This window comes from Macaca fascicularis, chromosome 6 (genome assembly GCF_037993035.2).
Source record: "Macaca fascicularis isolate 582-1 chromosome 6, T2T-MFA8v1.1".
NCBI classification, from domain to species: domain Eukaryota; kingdom Metazoa; phylum Chordata; class Mammalia; order Primates; family Cercopithecidae; genus Macaca; species Macaca fascicularis.
Window position 1 is genome coordinate 121,976,574 of NC_088380.1, and position 19,899 is coordinate 121,996,472.

The window sequence follows — 19,899 nt, forward strand, 5'->3', positions numbered from 1 at the left end:
GAAGTATCCATGAGAGAGTTCGCCAGTCAAAGAACTCTTCTACAAATCTTGCTTAAGCCATTTTGAAAACGTGTTTTATTCTGTTTTTAATGTCTCCTGGGATAAATTCCCTTTAGGTGTTTATGCCAGGTAAATTATTGGCTCTCTTTCAGAATTAGCAGACTCCTTTCAATCAGTTAATGTAAATTATGAATGCTGTCATATTTTTATTTTTTCCTTAACTGCCAGAAAGCTTAGAGATAAATTTAGTACTTAGTTGCAAAACCATCTAAGCTCATGGGACTAGCAGTATTTTTTAAAACAAACATATACAGTGCCTTTCATATGCTGCATATATTTTAAATTATTTACAAGTATTAAATGTTTAAATTCATTCTATCACTACAACAACTCTATGGTTAAGTCCTATTATTATCCTCCTTCTTTGTGCCTGCAAAAAGCAACTTTATTAATGACCTGCAGTAGCATGCATTAGTAATTGTAACCATGCATTAAAATTCTCATTTCATGTCATCAAGAGAGTATTCAGTTCTCTTCATGATACATTATGTTTTACTGAGTTTGTCCCTCCAAAGACCTTTCTGGGAACATTCTTTCTCCAGGGACTGCTTCCTAAGATGCCCAGGTTGCTTACCACAGGTCATCTTTGGTCATTTAAAAGCCGTCAAGCCATCTGGACTACACCCTTTTAACTGAGGTTGAGCCAAATTCCCTTCTCTCAAACCCTAACGCCACCACCACTAACAGAACAGGCATCTCGGCTTGGTGAGAGCATTACTAACAACTTAGTGTGGGATTATCTTTGGTTATGGAATCTTACTTTTATTTAAGCATGCAAAAAATACAGCTAGAAGTAGGCTCCTGCATTCTAAAAGCATTTTTAATCAACTTAAACACAAGTATGTCCTTGGAAAATTCACCACCTGGACTGGTTCATAGCCTGCCTATTTCCCCATGGAATCTAACATCAGTGTTGTATTTAGCAAATTCATTTGAGTGATGAACAGTGACTGATCTTCAGAAGTCCCAAGGGGTGGGGGCAGCTGGCCTGGCAGACTTAGATGCTGTCCATGGCTTTGAACTCACTGAGGGCCTGCACTGGGTTCACGTGCTTCTTCTAAGATGCCCATTTAATCTTGGTCTGTGTCTCATCCTGTTTCTTTCTCTTCACCAACGGCTTTTTCTCTGGTGCCTTTGTCTTCCATGACACAGAAGGAAGGTTGAGGGACGCCATTACTCTGTGACTTTTGGTATTTGGTAGAGGTGACATAGGATGCCTTCATCATCTGCACCACAGCGTTCATCAGTTCTTGACTACGCAGATCAGGGACGTGGCACTGTCCACCCCAGGGACAAAGAGCTCCCCACCGAGATTCTGCACCTCGGCCTTGACCTTGCTGCAGATGTTGAGCTGGTGGCAGTAGAGGGCAATGCAGTGCAGGTAGGCCAGCAGACTGAGTCGGGGCAGACCGAGTAGAGGCAGGCCAGCCTTGCTTGCAGGCCAAGTTGGGGCAGTGGTTTGCAATGGTGCGGCCAAGCTTGCCCATCCTGGATCCTGCCTCTGCAATTTTCTTTGCAGCAGTGATTACATCTAATGTATTTTTGAGTGGTCCTTTACCTCGGGTAAGGTCAGTCATCTCCATCATAATCATGCACATCTGCTTGGCCAGCACAATGATGTCATTGGCACTGTCATCCCATTTGGACACTTCAGCATCCAGTTTGCTCTTTTCTTCCTGGAAACTGGCCACCTGTTCTGCAATCTTCACTTTTTGCTCCTGGGGAAGCTGAGCCATGATTGCCTGGACACTCTGGCCAGCTATCAGCTGATTGTCTTCTGTCTGGATGCTCATCCTACTTCTGACGTTGAAATCTTCCATCTCAAAGTCAGAGTCATCCAAGTCCTCAGGGGTCCTTATCATCAGCACTGCTTTCCTGATGTCCCAGATGCCACCATATACCAGGTGGGAGGCATCAATAAACTCATTCTCATCCATGGGCTGGGCAGGGTCTGAGCTGAGGGCTTCCATAGCTACTTCTGCTTGCTCAGTAAAACGTGGCATCACTGTGTTGGAAAGCAGCTTAGTGGCTTCCAGAACCTTCTCTGGTTCTGGACTCCTGGCTTATAGTTATTCATCTCTGAGCTGACTACGTGAATACCCCTGGGTGCCCGGCCTTGAATTGCACCAGCTGTGTGGTCCAGGCCATCCACATCTTTCTCTTGGAGAGCAATGACACATTTGTTCACATTTTCCAAAATGTGATTCTCTGAGACAGCCAAGAAGTCATCAATGAAAGTAACATCATCAACAGCATCTGTGAGAACACAGACTTGTTTTTCTCATTGTTCTTTAAAAAGATCCGTGTTCTCTTGGGCCAATTTAGTCTGTGGTTTTCCTAAAGCCAATGCAGCATTGACAACCTGAGGACAGAGGGCTTCTAACTGGCTTGCAGACATTCGAACAAGCTTTACACCTTCTTCGTTATTTGAGATGGAACAGGCCAAGTTGGCAACCCCAATCAATTTGTTGCCATGTTCACAGAAAACGTTGGCATACTCCTTATTTCTCATTTCCATTCTTTGCAGCTTAAATCAATACCAAAAGTGGAACATTGGTTTCCAGGAAAGAGTCTGAAACGTGGTCCATGACAGCTTTGTGGAGCTGTCTACACAAGTCCCTGGTCTTCTTGTTCATTTTATCTATAGCAGAATTGAGCGTATCACTTCTTTCTTTACATCCAGCCTTGCCCATGTACTCCAAAAGCAGGTCCTGCAGGACCTGGAGGACAGCGTTACACTCTGCCACAATTCGCTCATGATGGTCATCATGTGTGCAGGGCGAGTCACCCATCAAGGCAGCAGCACTAATGATGCTTTCCAGGTGCTCCTCCAGGGAAGGCCTAAAGCACTCTTTGCTGAAGCTCGAAGGGTCCACAATGATTTGTTTATCAAAGTTGTTGAGTACATATGCCACTTCTCCTCCTCCACCCTGGTGCTGGGAGGCATCGTCTGAGGCAGTGGCCTGGGCTACATTGGAAATGCCTGTGACTGCCTGCTGCAGCTGCTTGTATATCAGGTCTCTGTTGGCCTCATAGGCTGCAATATCAGGGTGCTGTAGGCATGCCTGGGATGCAGTATAGAGGATTAGAACGTTCTTCTGCAGGATTTCTCTAGCTGCAGCCATCTGACCATGATGGCCAACGTCTTTCAGTTCCTCTTGTCTTTTGGCTGCCATAATGTTCAGCTTCTCCACTTCAGGTTTTAGGGCTTTACACTGTATTCCTAAGTCTCATTCATTGCAAGCATTCCTCAACTTCAGGATACCATCTTCCACAACTTTCAGCTGAACAAGTAATATGTAGACATTTGCCATGTCAGCCAAAATCAGCAACTGGGTAACAGCAGAGAGCAAAGTTCGAGCTGCCCGAACCATGTTGCCTTGTTTCACAGAAGAGCAGGGATCATCTGCGAACTTGCCCGCAGCAGTTTTCATCAAATCACCTTGTTTTTGAACATCCTCTACAGCAGCCACAAGCTCTTCCTTGAGAAAACTGGCTCTCCTTCGCAATTTTATCCTCCTTCTCCAAGAAATTCTTGTTCAACAGATGCAGCCAAAACATGGGCCTTCTTAGAATGACCTCTTTTCTTATTAGAGGGCCCCTTACTATTGGTGTTTACCGGGGTTGTAACCTGTGTAACAAGTCTCTCAACTGCCAGAGTCCTGATCTCTAGACTTTTGGGGTCCCACTTGAAGTTTAAGTTGCCTGCGTGGACAGCAGTCATTTCTGTGGCGAGTGGGGTGAGCACAGGATTCCGGAGGCCCGAAGACGATACCTGCTGCTTTGTCCTCCTCCCTTTTAAAGATAAGGAAACTGAGGTAATTTGTTGTTGTTACTATTGCTTTGAGTTATTTCCTTTTTCACCATCATCCTTATTGTATATGTAAGCCTCATCAGATTCCATTTGGAAGTTGATTGGGTATAAGTTAACATATCACATACCAATTTCAGGTCCTCTCAGCCTCACCTGTCTCTTGTTCCAGCTGCCACCTTGGCACCCAGCTCCAATTATTTCTGCCAGGCACCTCCTTCCAGAGTCCAGCTCCATACCCATGCCATGAGCCTCAATCTTCCCATCCTAGGATTCCCTGTTAACTTCCAAGGAATTCAGAGGCCCTGTCTCAGGCCCCAGAATTGCACAATTCATAATTACAGAGGAATTAATACCACATGGTCAAAATGCTCCCAAATGGGAGATGAAAACTGATAGATTTTTTTTTTTTTTTAATTCCAGACGTGGGATGCAGCTTTTCAAAGTCCTGGTCTTGTAAGATAGGGCAATCAGAAGTATTTAGTGGTGACCACCTCAGTTATGCCTGCTTGAATTTCTCTCTCTCCTTCCCTGCCTCACTCCCCTCACTTTTGCTCCATGGGATCACACTCCCTATCACAGTACTAGCAACAGTGCATTTTCAGGCTCTGCTTTCCAAGGAATCTGGATTAAGTAATTATAAGTAAAATTATACCAAATGGAAGTTTATCTAGTCATTTTCATTAACTTCAGAATCAGTAATATTTATTGTGGTCTAATCAGAATGATATTCTGGAATATTATCCCTAGAAGTGCTATGGGATCTTTGGGGTGTCAATTTACTGTCCAGAAACCTCTGTGGCTGGTGGCACCTTTGCCTGAGTTCTTGTCTTGCACTCAGGAAGAATGAGGTATGCAGACAAGTGGAGGGTGAACAAGATGAAGAGGAACTTTACTGAGTGTTAAAACAGCTCAGAGGAGACCTGCAGTGGGTTCTGTAGCTCCTCTCTGTAGGCAGGTCATCCTGTTCCGTGTTCAGCTCTCAGTAAATAGAAGGCCCTGGAGAGGGTAGCTCCTCTCTGCTACTGGTTGTGCTGACGTTTGCTGCTCTCAGCAGAGAGGAGGACCTGGAGAGGGTAGCTCCTCTCTGCTACTGGTTGTGCTGATGTTTGCTGCTTTCAGCAGAGAGGAGGCCCTGGAGAGGGTAGCTCCTATCTGCAGCTGGTTGTCCTGATATCTGCCCAGCTCCTAGCAGAGAGGAGGTCCTGGAGTGGGTTGCTCCTCTCTGCAGCTGGTGGTCCCAGCGTCTCTGCAGGTCTCCAAAGCTCTCAGTAGAGAGGGCAGCTCCTCTCTGCAGCTGGTAATCCCATCATTTGCTCAGCTCTGGCTGTGCCTGGAGCTTTTATGGGCCTCAGGGAGGAGAAAGTGCATGCTGATTGGTCCATGAGTGGCCATAGTAGGCCCAGAAAAGACACCAGTTCCGGTCCATGGGACTGGCAGTCCCGCCCCCAGCCTTCAGGAACTGCCCCCTTCTGTCTGGGAATCTGTCTACCTCCTGCTGCTGTTCATGGTACCCAGGCTCTGCCCCAACTTTGCTTCAAGATTGGAGAGGGCACTGACAGCAAGGAGAAGCCAGGCACTGGGAGGAGGCACTTCTGAGCCTGCAAGGGTAGCGGCAGGCCTTCCTGGGCCTCCAAGAGTACAGGGATGCCTGAGTCTGCAGTCATGGTTTGGGCAGCTGCAGCTGCACCCTGGGTGACAGGGCTGTTGCCTATTCCATGGAGTGCGAGGCCGGAGTCTGCAGCTGTGGTTTGGGAGGCTGCAGCTGCAACTGTAAGGTCAGGGCTCCTACCTGCTCCTGGCCCCCCAAGAGCACAGGAAGGCTCAGATCTGCAGCCACAACTTGGGAGGCTGTGGCCCCACCCAGGAGTGTGGGGTTCCTGCCTGATCTGTGGAGCATACAGCCTCCGCCATGCCTCCCCACTGCAGCTAGTGTGATGGTAGTGGCAGATCATCTGGAGTGGCCACTGCATCAATCCCCCCCTTCTGAAGAGGTACATCTAACTGCCATTAGGACAGGGACGATGACTGCTCTTAACTGTTTCATGCTGTCAGGGAGTATTGTTTGGGGAAAATGAAGTCAGGTCTCAGGACTGTAGCATGCTGAGGTTGACCCCGCCTTCTTTATAGCTGATGACACCAAGATCCAGAGAGGAAAGGGGTTTGCTCAAGATTACATGCTCTATTGGTGGTGTCTGAATAGAGTACAAATATTTATTTAGTGACTACAATGCCAGATTCCCATATACATTATTGCATTTTGTGCTTGCAAATTGGATAATATTAGCACCCCCATTCAAGGCATAAGAAACAGAGGGTCAGAAAAAATGAAGTGAAATGTTGCAGGTCACAATATTAGCAAATAGAAGAATCAGGCCTCCAACTCTACATGTCTAATTCTTCCCCAGTTGTCTCCCGTGGTCAGGAGGTGGGCCCTGGCTTTTTGGGGAGCTCAGTGGAAAAACAACATGAGCTTTAGAGAAAGATAGGCTTGAATTCAAGTCCTAGCTTCACCGCTTAACAGCTTTGTGACCTTAAGTAACTTAATTTCTCTAAGCCTCAACTTTTTAATTCTGAAAATGGGAAAACTAATATCTACTCATAGTTTAACTGTGAAGATGAAAGGAGATAATGTATGTAAATCTCCCACCAAAGTGTCCATATGTTGGAGTAGGTAGTTAGGTAGATGTGAACAGGGCAGGAGAGTCCCCCGCAACCCCAGCCACCAGGAATGTCAGGTGACCATCAGGTGATTGGTGACGGTCAGGTGGTCATTAAACTGTATCTCTAAAATAATAATGGGTTGCAGCTGGTACCAGGGAAAGGCAGTCTCCCAATAGATAGAAAAAAACCCGAAACTGGTGATTAGCAGCTTCCCGTTAAGATCTCAGGAGTTGGGTAAGTGGGCTCAAGCATGTGCACTAAGAGGCAAAATGGTGGAGTTTAACTGGTGTGACCTTCCTCTAGAAACGCTTGACTGGGTAAGGAAAAATGCCTCAAATGAACATGTGTACAACTTCAGTAAACACACTGTGCACGCAGCCCCTCCCAAGTGCTGGCAGGCCACTGTGCATGTGGACAGCCCATACCAAGGGAAGAATCAGGGCAAAAGTAATACAGGCCCTGGAAGCATGCCCAAGTATAAAGCCCCAAGTCAAAGGTCAAACAGTGTACCTTAATCTCTCAAGTCACCCCCTTGGCCCTCTTCCAAGCATACTTTACTTCCTTTTGTTTCTGCTCTACAATTTTTTAATAAACTTTCACTCCTGCATTAAAACTTGCCTCAGTCTCCCCCACCTTATGCCCCTTGGTCAAATTCTTTCTTCTGAGGAGGCAAGAATTGAGGTTGCTGCAGATCCATATGGATTTGCTGCTCCTAACATGTACACAGTAAGGGCCTAATAAATGTTAGCCAGTGTCAGTTCTCTGGAATCAAAGATGCTTTCCAAAAAATGATATTAGCTTCTATTTTATGGGTACTTACTAAGCGCCAGGCATGGTACTAAGCATTTTCCGTAGAAGATGGACTCTCCTCTGACTATCCTAACCTCACTGAGGGAGGGAGGATGAAGGGGAATGTCTACTATCTCCCAATCTCTTGTTGCTTCTAACAACAGTTCATAAACTGTAGCCATCTGTGTGCTCTCTTCTTGAACTTTCACATATCTGTGTAGCAGTTTTAAAAGTTAAATTTACAGTTTAGTTTTGTCCAAAGCAATAATGTTGTGAAATTATAGATTTGATGTGCTGGTTACATATTTTTTGTTATTCACATTAAAATGTTTACTTTAACCATTGAAATAAAAATTGTTATTACTTAAAATACTGCAGAAAAAATATAAGATAGATAAAATAAGATTGGAAAATGTTAATCTTTTTAACAACTGGATGGTAGGTACATGGACTTACAAATTCTCTAATTTTATGTATCTTTTGAAATTTTCCATAATAAACAATGTTTAAAAACTAAAACAAAACACATCAAATCTGGGGCTGAGGCTCGGGAATGTTCTCTCACAGAGACCTAAAATCTACTCACATTCCACAGAGGAGCAATTGTCATACTTTGGAAAATACTGGTCCATAATACCCAATAGAAGGTCACCAGCGTGACACAAGCAATTAGGCTGCATTCTTCCTCATGGGCTCTGTCCCTCTACTTAGAAAAACTAGTTACACAGAAAAATTCCAAATTAAAGTTTGTTGACTCAATGAATGAATGGTTTTCAAGCTTGTTATCTTCCTTGTGGCTTTTAACTGTGGCTCCTTGGATGCTCTAAACTGCTAACTTTCCCTTAAGGGGTAGGCAATAAATTAACATAGAACATTTCATGACAAGATGAGTAATACCTTAGAAAAAAGCCTAATCTGAGGAGCTCCTGCTGCTTTTCTTTTATTGCTATGCACTTGGCTTCCATTACCATGAAGAACATATCTAGAAAGTTTTGATAAATTTCCACACAGTCATGTTTGGTTGGCCTTGGTTGTTTCTGCAAAATGAGGTCAAATGTACTAAATGATATTACTTGGCTAGTAGTTTTTAAATGTATTTTGTCAAAAAAATCTCTTACCAGATGTTCTTAAGAACAAGCTGCACAGCCATTTGTCTCAAATGGCTTATGTGATGTAGGTTTGGAAAAGGAGAATGGAGCAAGGTAGCCTCAGGAGCCAGAAATGGCCAATGTGCTTTAACAGTCTGACATGTACCAGCAGGCCAGCCTCATCTGTGACTGCACTTAGATTTTCCAAAGTACATCTCCCATTCACATCTGGAGCCAAGGAAACGCTCCCATCTCCTCACCCATATTCTATGTGGAATATACTGGGATCAGAGTCTGGTACCAAATTAGGTATCTCAATTAAAGGTTGAGTATACTAGAAGTCTAAATCTATTCCAAGAGGATAGAAAGGCCTTAACAGGATTACTTTTTATGTATATAACTAGTTATGCTAAAAGATTGTAATAGCATGCTTCTTTATTATGCAAAGCAATTAGTATTATGCAAAGTAGTAGTTCAAATTATAACACAATTTTTTTCCTTTGCTGGAGAATACAGGCCAAATTTCTATACCTTTTAAATCTTATGTACTCAGTGTAACTGTTTTGAATATAACAGTAAGAGAAATTATATGATTAAAGATCCAAAATAGCAGAAACAATAAAAAGTCTGGAAAGTTAGACCACAAATTCTACTCTGCCACTACAAGTACAAACACAGAAATTGGTTTTCTACTCCCCAAATCTTTATCCTGGAAATAGATTTCTCTCCTGCTTATAGAATGAGAGCAACCCATCACGTTATTTTTATGGCTTTTAATGGATAGAGAATGAAGTAGATGCATGGTTGGTGGCTCAGCAGCCTCTAAATAGCATCAGCCCCATATGATGCATAGCCTGATCTGTACTAAGCCAGTGCAACTGGACCACCCAAGACAGAAAAGACGATCTATTTTATGGCTTGTGGAGTAAACTAAACTTCCAGCATTTTTTCTCAAGAAAGTGGTCAGCAGGAAATTGTCAGTTTAAAAATTTGGCATAGAAATAAAATGTAAATAGTCCATAAACAAATGAAAAGATGTTCAATTTCTCTCATAATTGAAGAAATTAAAATAGTACTTTCTCACTTTTCTGCTGGTCTTTTGACAAGTTTTCTTTTCGTTTAGATTCAGGGGTACCTGTTTTATTGTTTTATTTTAGATTCAGGGATACCTATGCAGGTTTGTCATATAGGTAATTGTGTGTCATGGGGGTCTGATGTACAGGTTATCTCATCACCTAGGTAATAACCATGGTACCTGATAGGTAGTTTTTCTATCTTTTCTCTCTTCCCACTCTCCACCCTTAAGTACACATGGGTCCATGTGTATTTGGTTTTCTGTTCCTGCATTAGTTAGTTTAAGATAATGGCCTCCAGCTGTATCCATATTTCTGCAAGGGATGTGATCTTGTTCTTTTTAATAGCAGTGTAGTATTCCATAGTGTATATATACCACATTTTCTTTATCCAGTCTACCGTTGATGGGCATTTAGGTTGATTCCATTTCTTTGCTATTGTTAATACTGCTGCAATAAACTCATGCATGCATGTGTCTTTATGATAGAATGATTTCTATTCCTTTGGGCATATATCCAGTAATGGAATTGCTAGGTCAAATGGTAATTCTGTTTTAAGTTCTTTGAGAAATCATCACACTATACCCCACAATGGCTGAACTAATTTACATTCCCAACTGCAGTGTATAAGCATTGCCTTCATCTACAACCATGCCAGCATCTGTTATTTTTTGACTTCTTAATAATAGCCATTCTGACTGCAGTGAGATGGTATCTCACTGTGGCTTTGATCTGCATTTCTCTAATGATTAGTGATGCTGAGCATTTTTTCATATGCTTGTGAGCTGAGTGTATGTTTTCTTTCAGAAAGTGTCTGCTTATGGCCTTTGCCTACTTTTTAATGGGGCTGTTTATTAATTTAAGTTTCTTACAGATTCTGGGTATTCGAACTTTATTAAATGCATAGTTTGCAAATATTTTCTCCCATTTTGTAGGTTGTCTGTATAGTCTGTTGATAGCTTCTTTTTTATTTTTTATTGTTATACTTTAAGTTCTGGGGTACATGTGCACAACCTGCAGGTTTGTTACATAGGCATACATGTGCCATGTTGGTTTGCCACACACATCAACTCATCATTTACATTAGGTATTTCTCCTAATGCTGTCCCTCCCCCAGTCCCCCACCCCTTGACAGGCCCTGGTGTGTGATGTTGTCCTCCCTGTGTCCATGTGTTCTCATTGTTCAACTCCCACTTATGAGTGAGAACATACAGTGTTTGGTTTTCTCTTCTTGTGTTACTTTGCTGAGAATGATGGTTTCCAGTTTCATCCATGTCCCTGCAAAGGTGATGAACTCATCATTTTTTATGACTGCATAGTATTCCATGGTGTATATGTGCCACATTTTCTTTATCCAGTCTATCATTGATGGGCATCTGGGTTGGTTCCAAGACTTTGCTATTGTAAACAGTGTTGCAATAAACATATGTGTGCATGTGTCTTTATAGTAGAATGATTTATAATCCTTTGGGTATATACCCAGTAATGGGATGGCTGGGTCAAATGGTATTTCTAGTTCTAGATCCTTGAGGAATCACCACACTGTCTTCCACAATGGTTGAACTAATTTACACTCCCACCAATAGTGTAAAAGCATTCCTATTTCTCCACATTCTCTCCAGCATTTGTTGTTTCCTTACTTTTTAATGATCGCCATTTTAACTGGTGTGAGATGGTTTCTCATTGTGGTTTTGATTTGCATTTCTCTAATGACCAGTGATGATGAGCATTTTTTCATAAATTTGTTGGCTGCATAAATCTCTTCTTTTGAGAAGTGTCTGTTCATATCCTTTGCCCAATTTTTGATAGGTTTTTCTTTTCTTGTAAATTTAAGTTCTTTGTAGATTCTGGATATTAGCCTTTTGCTAGATGGATAGACTGCAAAAATTTTCTCCCATTTTGTAGGTTGCCTATTCACTCTGCTGATAGTTTCTTTCGCTGTGCAGAAGCTCTTTAGTTCAATTAGATCCCATTTGTCTATTTTGGCTTTTGTTGCCATCTCTTTTGGTGTTTTAGTCATGAAGTCTTTGCTCATGCCTATGTCCTGAATGGTATTGCCTAGGTTTTCCTCTAGGGTTTTTATGGTTTTAGGTCTTACATTTAAGTCTTTAATCCATCTTGAGTTAATTTTTATATAAGGTGTAAGGAAGGGATCCAGTTTCAGCTTTCTGCATGTGGCTAGCCAGTTTTCCCAACACCATTTATTAAGTAGGGAATCCTTTCCCCATTGCTTGTTTGTGTCAAGTTTGTCAAAGACCAGATGGTTGTAGATGTGTGGTGTTATTTCTGATGCCTCTGTTCTGTTCTATTGGTCTATATATCTGTTTTGGCACCAGTACCATGCTGTTTTGATTACTGTAGCCTTGTAGTATACTTTGAGGTCAGATAGCATGATGCCTCCGGCTTTGTTCCTTTTGCTTAGGATTGTCTTGTCTATGCAGGCTCTTTTTTGGTTCTATATGAAATTTAAAGTGTTTTTTTCCAATTATGTGAAGAAAGTCAGTGGTAGTTTGATGGGGATAGCATTGAATCTATAGATTACTTTGGGCAATCTGGCCATTTTCACGATGTTGATTCTTCCTATCCATGAGCATGGAATGTTCTTCCATTTGTTTGTGTCCTCTTTTATTTCCTTGAGCAGTGGTTTGTAGTTCTCCTTGAAGAGGTCCTTCACATCCCCTGTAAGTTATTTTATTCTCTAGTAGCCATTGTGAATGGGAGTTCACTCACGATTTGGCTCTGTCTGTTATTGGTGTGTAGGAATGCTTGTGATTTTTGCACATTGATTTTGTAACCTGAGACTTTGCTGAATGTTGATAACTTCTTTTGCTGTGCAGAAGGTCTTTAGTTTAATTAGGTCCCATTTGTCAATTTTTGTTTTTGTCACAATTGCTTTGTTGTTTTTGTCATGAAATCTTTGCCATAGCCTATGTCCAGAATATTATTTCCTTGGTTATCTTCCAGGATTTTTATAGTTTTATATTTTACATTTTCTGATTTCACTTATTTCTTTTTTTCTACTAGCTCTGGGGTTGGTTTGCTCTTGTTTCTCTAGTTTTCCTAGGTGTAATGTTAGGTTATTAATTTGGGATATTGCTAACTTTTTGATTGGGTATTTATCTGGTGGTCTGTTGAAGTAGCTTCCTAACAGGTCCCCTTGTTTTCGTTTTTACAAACCAAAAATCTGATCATGTCTTTACACTGCTCAAAACCTTTCATTAGCTTTCCAGTTCACATTAGAGATATATTTTAATATAAATTATATTATGCTGTATAAAATCTTCTACAAATTTTTATTTACAATGTCTTAGAAATCTTTTCATGTCAATATCTAGCAATCTACCTCTCTCTTTCTAGCTGTTGCATAATATTACACAGTATGGCTAAAGTTCATTTAACTATTCTATTAGTGAACATTTAGACTGTTAAGAACTTTTTGGTTTATAAATCAGGCTGCAATGAACATCCTATACAAGCCTCCTTATTGTCATGTGAAAGTATTTGTTAAAGAGGATATCAATAGATAATAAAAAACTTAATAGCTGCTGCCAAATTGCCTACCAAAGTAGCTGTCTGCACTATATCCCACCAGTAGAGTGTGAAAATACATATTCACTCACACCTTTGCCAATATTTGCCTCTAGATATTCTATACTGTTCCACTGATATATTTTCTATTCCTGCAAACTCATACTATTAAATTCTGGGAAATTCTTGTCTATTTTGTAACTATGCCTTTAAACATTGTGTTTCTACATTCTTTCCATTTTCTACTTGTGAAAGGTGAAACTTTCGAATCTACACTCTATGTCTCTTAATTTTCCTTTCACACTTACCATTTCTTCAGCTCTTTGTACTGCATCATGGGAGAATTCCTTGGCTCAGTCTTTTAACTCATGAATTTACTCTTCTGCAGTGTCCATTTTAAAATATCAACTTCTACTGCCCATTGCGCCCTCTGAGTTGTGTGTCCTCACAATGCTGCAGCCAGAGCCCAGCCCCAGAGCCTGGGGAGCACGCAAGCCAGGCCAGGGTCCAGTCATTGGTTCATTCAGGTCTTGTGCAGGCTCCAAGGGGGCCTCTGGGAGGCTGCTCACAATGTGATCATGGGGGCCAGGCTCCAGCAAGCACACCCTGCCATTGTGAATCATCAAACCCTTTGAACTGAACCACCTTTCCCACGAGGATCTGCCGAGAGGCAATATGTGGAGGGACACAGAGATTTTTCTGCTGGCTAAGACTGTCATTGACCAGGGGAAGCTCATACCAGGTGACGTTATGATGTAACTGACTTCTCACAAGCTGAAAAATCTCACCCAGTCTCACTGGCTGTTGTGTGGTTTCACCAGGACACATCCCCAGGCTAAAGGCCTAGATTGAGTTTAATCAGATACACCTGATGATGAACCCGAACATGCAATTTGATGTCATCAAGCTATACCTCCCTACTTGCTGGATTCATCCAGCCAATAGCCAAGTCAACAACCTCGAATTCAACCCTCCAAAACAGTCTGCATTATGATCTGACTTTAACAAGAGATTGAAGGCTTATTAATCCCAACTGCAAGTGGTCCTGGAATAATGCCAGAAAAGAGAGGTGTTCCATCTTCAGAAGAGAAACCAACAAGATCTGGCCCAATGTACATGCTTTCCCACAAACAAAAGTTCCCCAAATAAACCAGAAAGCATCAGTTACTCCATAAGGAAAAATGCATATAATTAGCAAGATGAGCTGAACCTCCCCCTTCTTTTCATTTAGAAGCTCCTTGTTCTAAGACTCCAGCATGTAGAAATTTGAAAATTACATCACTTTTATTTCTACTGATTTTATTTTAAATTCTAAGGATGTGCCAAATGAGTCAGATACTAAGATTTGTCTTTTGAAATTATGTACTGTGTTTCATTCCGTTATCTTTTATGGGGGTGCAATTCAAAAACATGAGAAATGCCTAAACTTTAAGTATTTTAGAGTAAAATTAAAAGAACAATTGGTAGTAACTTTTGTTCCTTATGAGTAAGTGGTTGATAAGGTTGCCATATTTTTCTGGAAAAGTAAAATTTATTCCAATTCAGGGGAAGTATCACATCAGAGTCTTTTGCATAGCCTGATGCCAAAAGATATTTCTAGGATAAGAGACATGGCTTTGTGAGACATTGTACCTATAAAATTCCAGAGAAAAACAATGGGATTTACAGATCAGTTGCAGAATGCAAATATACTGTTGACTTTAAACAAATAAACCTATAAGCTTGCTGTATAAGCTATATTTGTTTTATTATTGGACATACCTTCAGTTTTGTTTTTTGAGACAAGGTCTCACTCTGTCACCAAGGCTTGAGTGCTGTGGCATGATTACAGCTCACTGCAGCCTTGATCTCTTGGGTTCAAATGATCCTTCCAGCTCAGCCTCCCAAAGTGCTGGGATTACAAGTGTGAGCAGCTGTGCCTGGCCACCTTCAGTTTTCATACTCAAAAATTTTTAATTTGCTATAAAAATATATCAAATAGCATTTAGGAAAATTTTGATTTGCTATGACTTGCTTTCTTCTGAAAATACATGTGTACTGGGCATTATAATGTATGTTAGAAATTGACATTATAAGTTCTTGGATAAGCACCAAACTTGAGTGGATTTTCTTCAAGGGAAAATGTAATTGAAGTCTAAGTCTTATGTTTTCAGATGTTACTTAGGTTAAGAAATGTGTGTGCTTGCTGGTTCTCTTTTTGATCTAGGTGTGCAATATGCCTTGATGAGTAACAATTAAAATATTTTTTAAAAGCAGCATCAATAAAATAATATTTGTGACACTACATAAAATAAGCATACTTTGTCATTAGGAAATATAAATAGATGTATGCCTGGGGGAATATTTCTTTGAGCAAAATAGCAATCATAATTAGTAAATAGGTATAACCATAAAAAGGCTTTATATGACAGATTAAAAAGGACTAGGAAAGTAATTGGGCTTGCTGAAGAAATTTTTATAACAAAAAAATTGATACCTGTGGTGTTCACTGATATCCTATCTTAAAGGGAAAATACTCTGACAGTGTGTGTAATTTGAGCAGCTATTTTAAAGCCATTATTTATTAGTGAGATTTGAGGATCCGTTATCTACTATGGCCTGGTAAGAGGAGTGAGGCAATTTGAGAGGTGGAGGAGAAACCAAATATATCTTAAATGGAATATTTCCTCTTTGCCTAAATCAAATTATAAAAGTCCTTTTATAAACTGTTATTGACTGCCTTTGAAAATTTGGCCTATTTTACTCCAGACATTTAAAATACAAATGCCAGCAAGAGTTTCTTATGTATTTGAGAGAAAAACTTACTTTTCTTTCTTTTGGTTTTATTTTTCACTCATTGTTGATTTTCAAAATGAACCAAGTTTTAAAAAAAGGATTACAGAAAATATTTCATTCTTTCAAATACTTTCTATGTCTCATTTGAATATTAATATCATGTACATCCTAAAAATGGAAACTATTTTTTAACCATCTTAACCATTTTTTAAAAGAAACTTTGTGGGTATGTAGCAGGTGTATACGTTTATGGAGTACATGAAATGTTTTGATACAGAAGTGCGATGGGTAATAATCACACCATGGAAGGCAGGGATTCCATCTCCTCAAGCATTTATCCTTTATGTTACAAACAATCCAATTATATTCTTTTAGTTATTTAAAAATATACACTTAAATTATTATTGACTATAGTCACCCTGTTGTGCTATCAAATACTAGGCCTTATTCATTTATTCTATTTTTGTACCTATTAACCATCACTCCCCCTCTTCACCTCCTTACTACCTTTCCCAGCCTCTGATAACCATCCTTCTATTATTTATCTCCCTGGATCCAACTGTTTTTATTTTTAGATCCCACAAATAATTAAGAACATGTGATATTTGTCTTTCTGTGCCTGGCTTATTTCACTTAATATAATGACCTCCATTTCCATCTATGTTGTTGCAAATGACTGAATCTCATTCTTTTTTATGGCTGAATAGTACTCCACTGTGTATAAGTACCACATTTTCTTTATCCATTCATCTGTTTATGGAAACCTAGGTTGCTTCCAAATCTTGGCTATTGTCAACAGAGCTGCAACAAACATGGAAATGCAGATATCTCTTTGATACACTGATTTCCCTTCTTTTGGGTATATAACCAGCAGTGGGATTGCTGGATCATATGGTAGCTCTATTTTTAGTTTTTTGAGAAACCTCCAAACTGTTCTCCATAGTGGTTGTACTAATGTACACTCCCATCAACAGTATATGAGAGTTCCCTTTTCTTCACATCCTTACCAGCATTTATTATTACCTGTATTTTGGATATAAGCCACTTCAGCTGGGGTGAGATGATAACTCATTGTAGTTTTGATTTGCATTTCTCTGATGATCAACGATGTTGAGTACCTTTCATGTGTCTATCATAGGTATGTGTTTTGAGACATGTCTATTCAAATATTTTACCTATTTTTAAATTGGATTATTAGAATTTTTTTCTGTAGAGTTGTTTGAGCTCCTTATATATTCTGGCTATTAATCCCTTAACAGATGGGTAGTTTGCAAATATTTTCTCCCATTCTGTGGGTTTTCTCTCCACTTTGTTATTTCTTTTGCTGTGCAGAAGTTTGTTAACTTCATGTGATCCCATTTGTCCATATTTGCTTTGGCTGCCTGTGCTTGTGAGGTATTACTCAAGAAACCTTTGCCCAGATTGATATCCTGGAGAGTTTCCCCAATGTTTTTGTGTAGTAGTTTCATAACTTGAGGTCTTAGAGTTAAGTCTTTTTTTTTTTTTTTTTTTTTTTTTTTTTTTTGAGACGGAGTCTCACGCTGTTGCCCAGGCTGGAGTGCAGTGGCGCGATCTCGGCTCACTGCAAGCTCCGCCTCCTGGGTTCCCGCCATTCTCCTGCCTCAGCCTCCTGAGTAGCTAGGACTACAGGCGCCCGCCACCGCGCCCGGCTAATTTTTTTTTGTATTTTTAGTAGAGATGGGGTTTCACTGTAGTCTCGATCTCCTGACCTTGTGATCCGCCCTCCTCGGCCTCCCAAAGTGCTGGGATTACAGGCTTGAGCCACCGTGCCCGGCCAGAGTTAAGTCTTTAATTCGTTTTGATTTTTGTATATGGTGAGAGATAGGGGTCTAGTTTCATTCTTCTGCATGAGGATATCCAATTTTCCCAGCCCTATTTTTTGAAGAGACTGTCTCTAAAAATGTGAACTATCAAACTTAAGAACTATTGCTAGTAACCAGGTCATAGGTATACATTAGTGTTTATTATACTAAAATTAAGTTTTGGAAAAAATGTCAGTTCCAACTACCTATTCAGTTTTGTTTTGTTTTTTTGAGACGGAGTCTTGCTCTGTTGCCCAGGCTGGAGTACAATGGCAGGATCTCAGCTCACTGCAATCTCCGTCTCCCAGGTTCAAGCAATTCTCCTGCCTCAGACTCCTGAGTAACTGGGATTACAGGCGCCTGCCACCATGCCCAGCTAATTTGTGTACTTTTAGTAGACAGGGTTTCACTATATGTTGACCAGGCTGGGCTCAAACTCCTGACCTCAGGTGATCCACCTGCCTCGGTCTCCCAAAGAGCTGGGGTTATAGGTGTGAGCCACCATGTCCGGCCTCAATTTTGTATTATAAGCATTAATCTCAATGGCCTCTAGTTGATCTGTTTATAGCTGCTCTCATCTTGTGAATCTTGACTGTCATCTTTATTATTAAGGGTCTCTGTTAGACTGCATTTTCTGTAAGTGGATGTCATGTGCTTGGGAACATTGTTGCTCTGGACTGTCCTATGGCCTGTTTTCAGGGAAAGTAGAAGACAAGCCGCTGGGTGAGATTTCTCTTAGGTATTCTAGTCTGGTGCCCCCTGGCAATGATGGCCTCATGACATGGCCATGCCATGCCTCTTTAATTTGGGCTCCCCGGTCACAGCTCCTACCTGGAAGTGGACACTTTGTCACTGCTGTTTGGCTCAGGGGTAGATGGAAGGGAATTGATGAAGGAAGATCTACCTGGCCTCTTCTGCAGCAGTGCCCCAAGAACCAACATGTTGATTGTCCTTGACACCTTCCTGCTTCTGGTGTCTGCCACTTTAGGAGATGGGGCAGTCTTGCTGCTCCCTGCACGTTTTTTTTTTTTTTTTTTTTTTTTTTTTTTTTTTTAAGCAATACTTCCCTGTGCATGTTTTTGATTGACTTTTCTGTCTTTGATCAATCCAGTGTTCACCTCATCCTTTAGGATTTATTCCAGTTTCTGGTTCACTGAAAGTTTCACTTTTTGTTCAGGATCACCAGTCAAGTCCCTCGCTGTAGGAGTAAAGAAGCTCCAGGATATACTCAGTCCAACATCCTGACATGGAACCACAGAACCTTCAAAATTCTGAGTCATCTAACCTCCTATACCTGCAGCTTCAAATCTGGCTGCATATGAGAACCAAAGGGGGAGGTTTAAGACAGAATACTGATACTCCAGACATTTTTATTGAGTTGATCAGGGTGGGCACATGGGCATTGCTGTGTTTGTTTTAAAGCTCCCCAGCTGCTGCTAACCACGATCCAAAAATAACGGAGCTGACTACCTCCAAGAGAGCCAGGCTTCAAAATGGTCTTTAGCAGGGGCTCAGAACCACCTGGAAGCCTCACCAGCTGGAACCTTCATCACAAAAGTCCAGATCTGCCCTCATAATCACATTTCTCCTCCTACACGAGTATTTAAGCAATAGATTGTTTATCATTGTTTTATCATTAGTCATGGTCATGGATAGTTAACATTTTTCATTATGTCTGTGTTACTTATCAAATGTCACACTAGTTAAAGGTTTTTGGAAGCTTGCTTCAATAAACAGCTTTTCCTGTATGGCCAGGTCTTGATATGATTGGTCAAGTTCCCTGATATGGCCATCGTGTTTAATTAAATTCAGCTAATAATATCCATTTTCAAGTGTGCAGGTTGTAAAACAACTTTCAATGAAATCACAATGTACTTGTTTTATATTTTCTAGTCTTCACTAGCTCTTATTTGGTTCTAACCAAAAATTGGAAAATGACAATTAAGTGGCTTTTGAAGATAAAGTGACCCCAAGCACAATTCATTTCTCTAAACATCAGCAAAAATTCTTATTGGTCACTTACATAAATGTATGTAAACTGAAATGGGAACATGTTTATGTGTGACTTGGGGATGTTCTTATTATCCAATTAGGCTCACAATCTAGGTCTAGGCCTATGGTCTGGTGAGGTCTTTGAGCACTTTTTTTGTTGACCAGTACCAGTCCCCAACCCCCAGGCCGTGGACTAGTACTGGTCAATGACCTGTTAGGAACCAGGCCGCACAGCAGAAGGTGAGCAAGCATTGTTGCCAGAGCTCTGCCTCCTGTCAGATCAGTGGTGGCATTAG

General features: G+C 40.8%; 1 pseudogene; it reads right to left on the reverse strand.

Annotated features, from left to right (window-relative positions):
• Window positions 1-862: 862 nt before the first annotated feature.
• Window positions 863-3,784, reverse strand: LOC102139519 (catenin alpha-1-like; annotated as a pseudogene).
• Window positions 3,785-19,899: the final 16,115 nt, after the last annotated feature.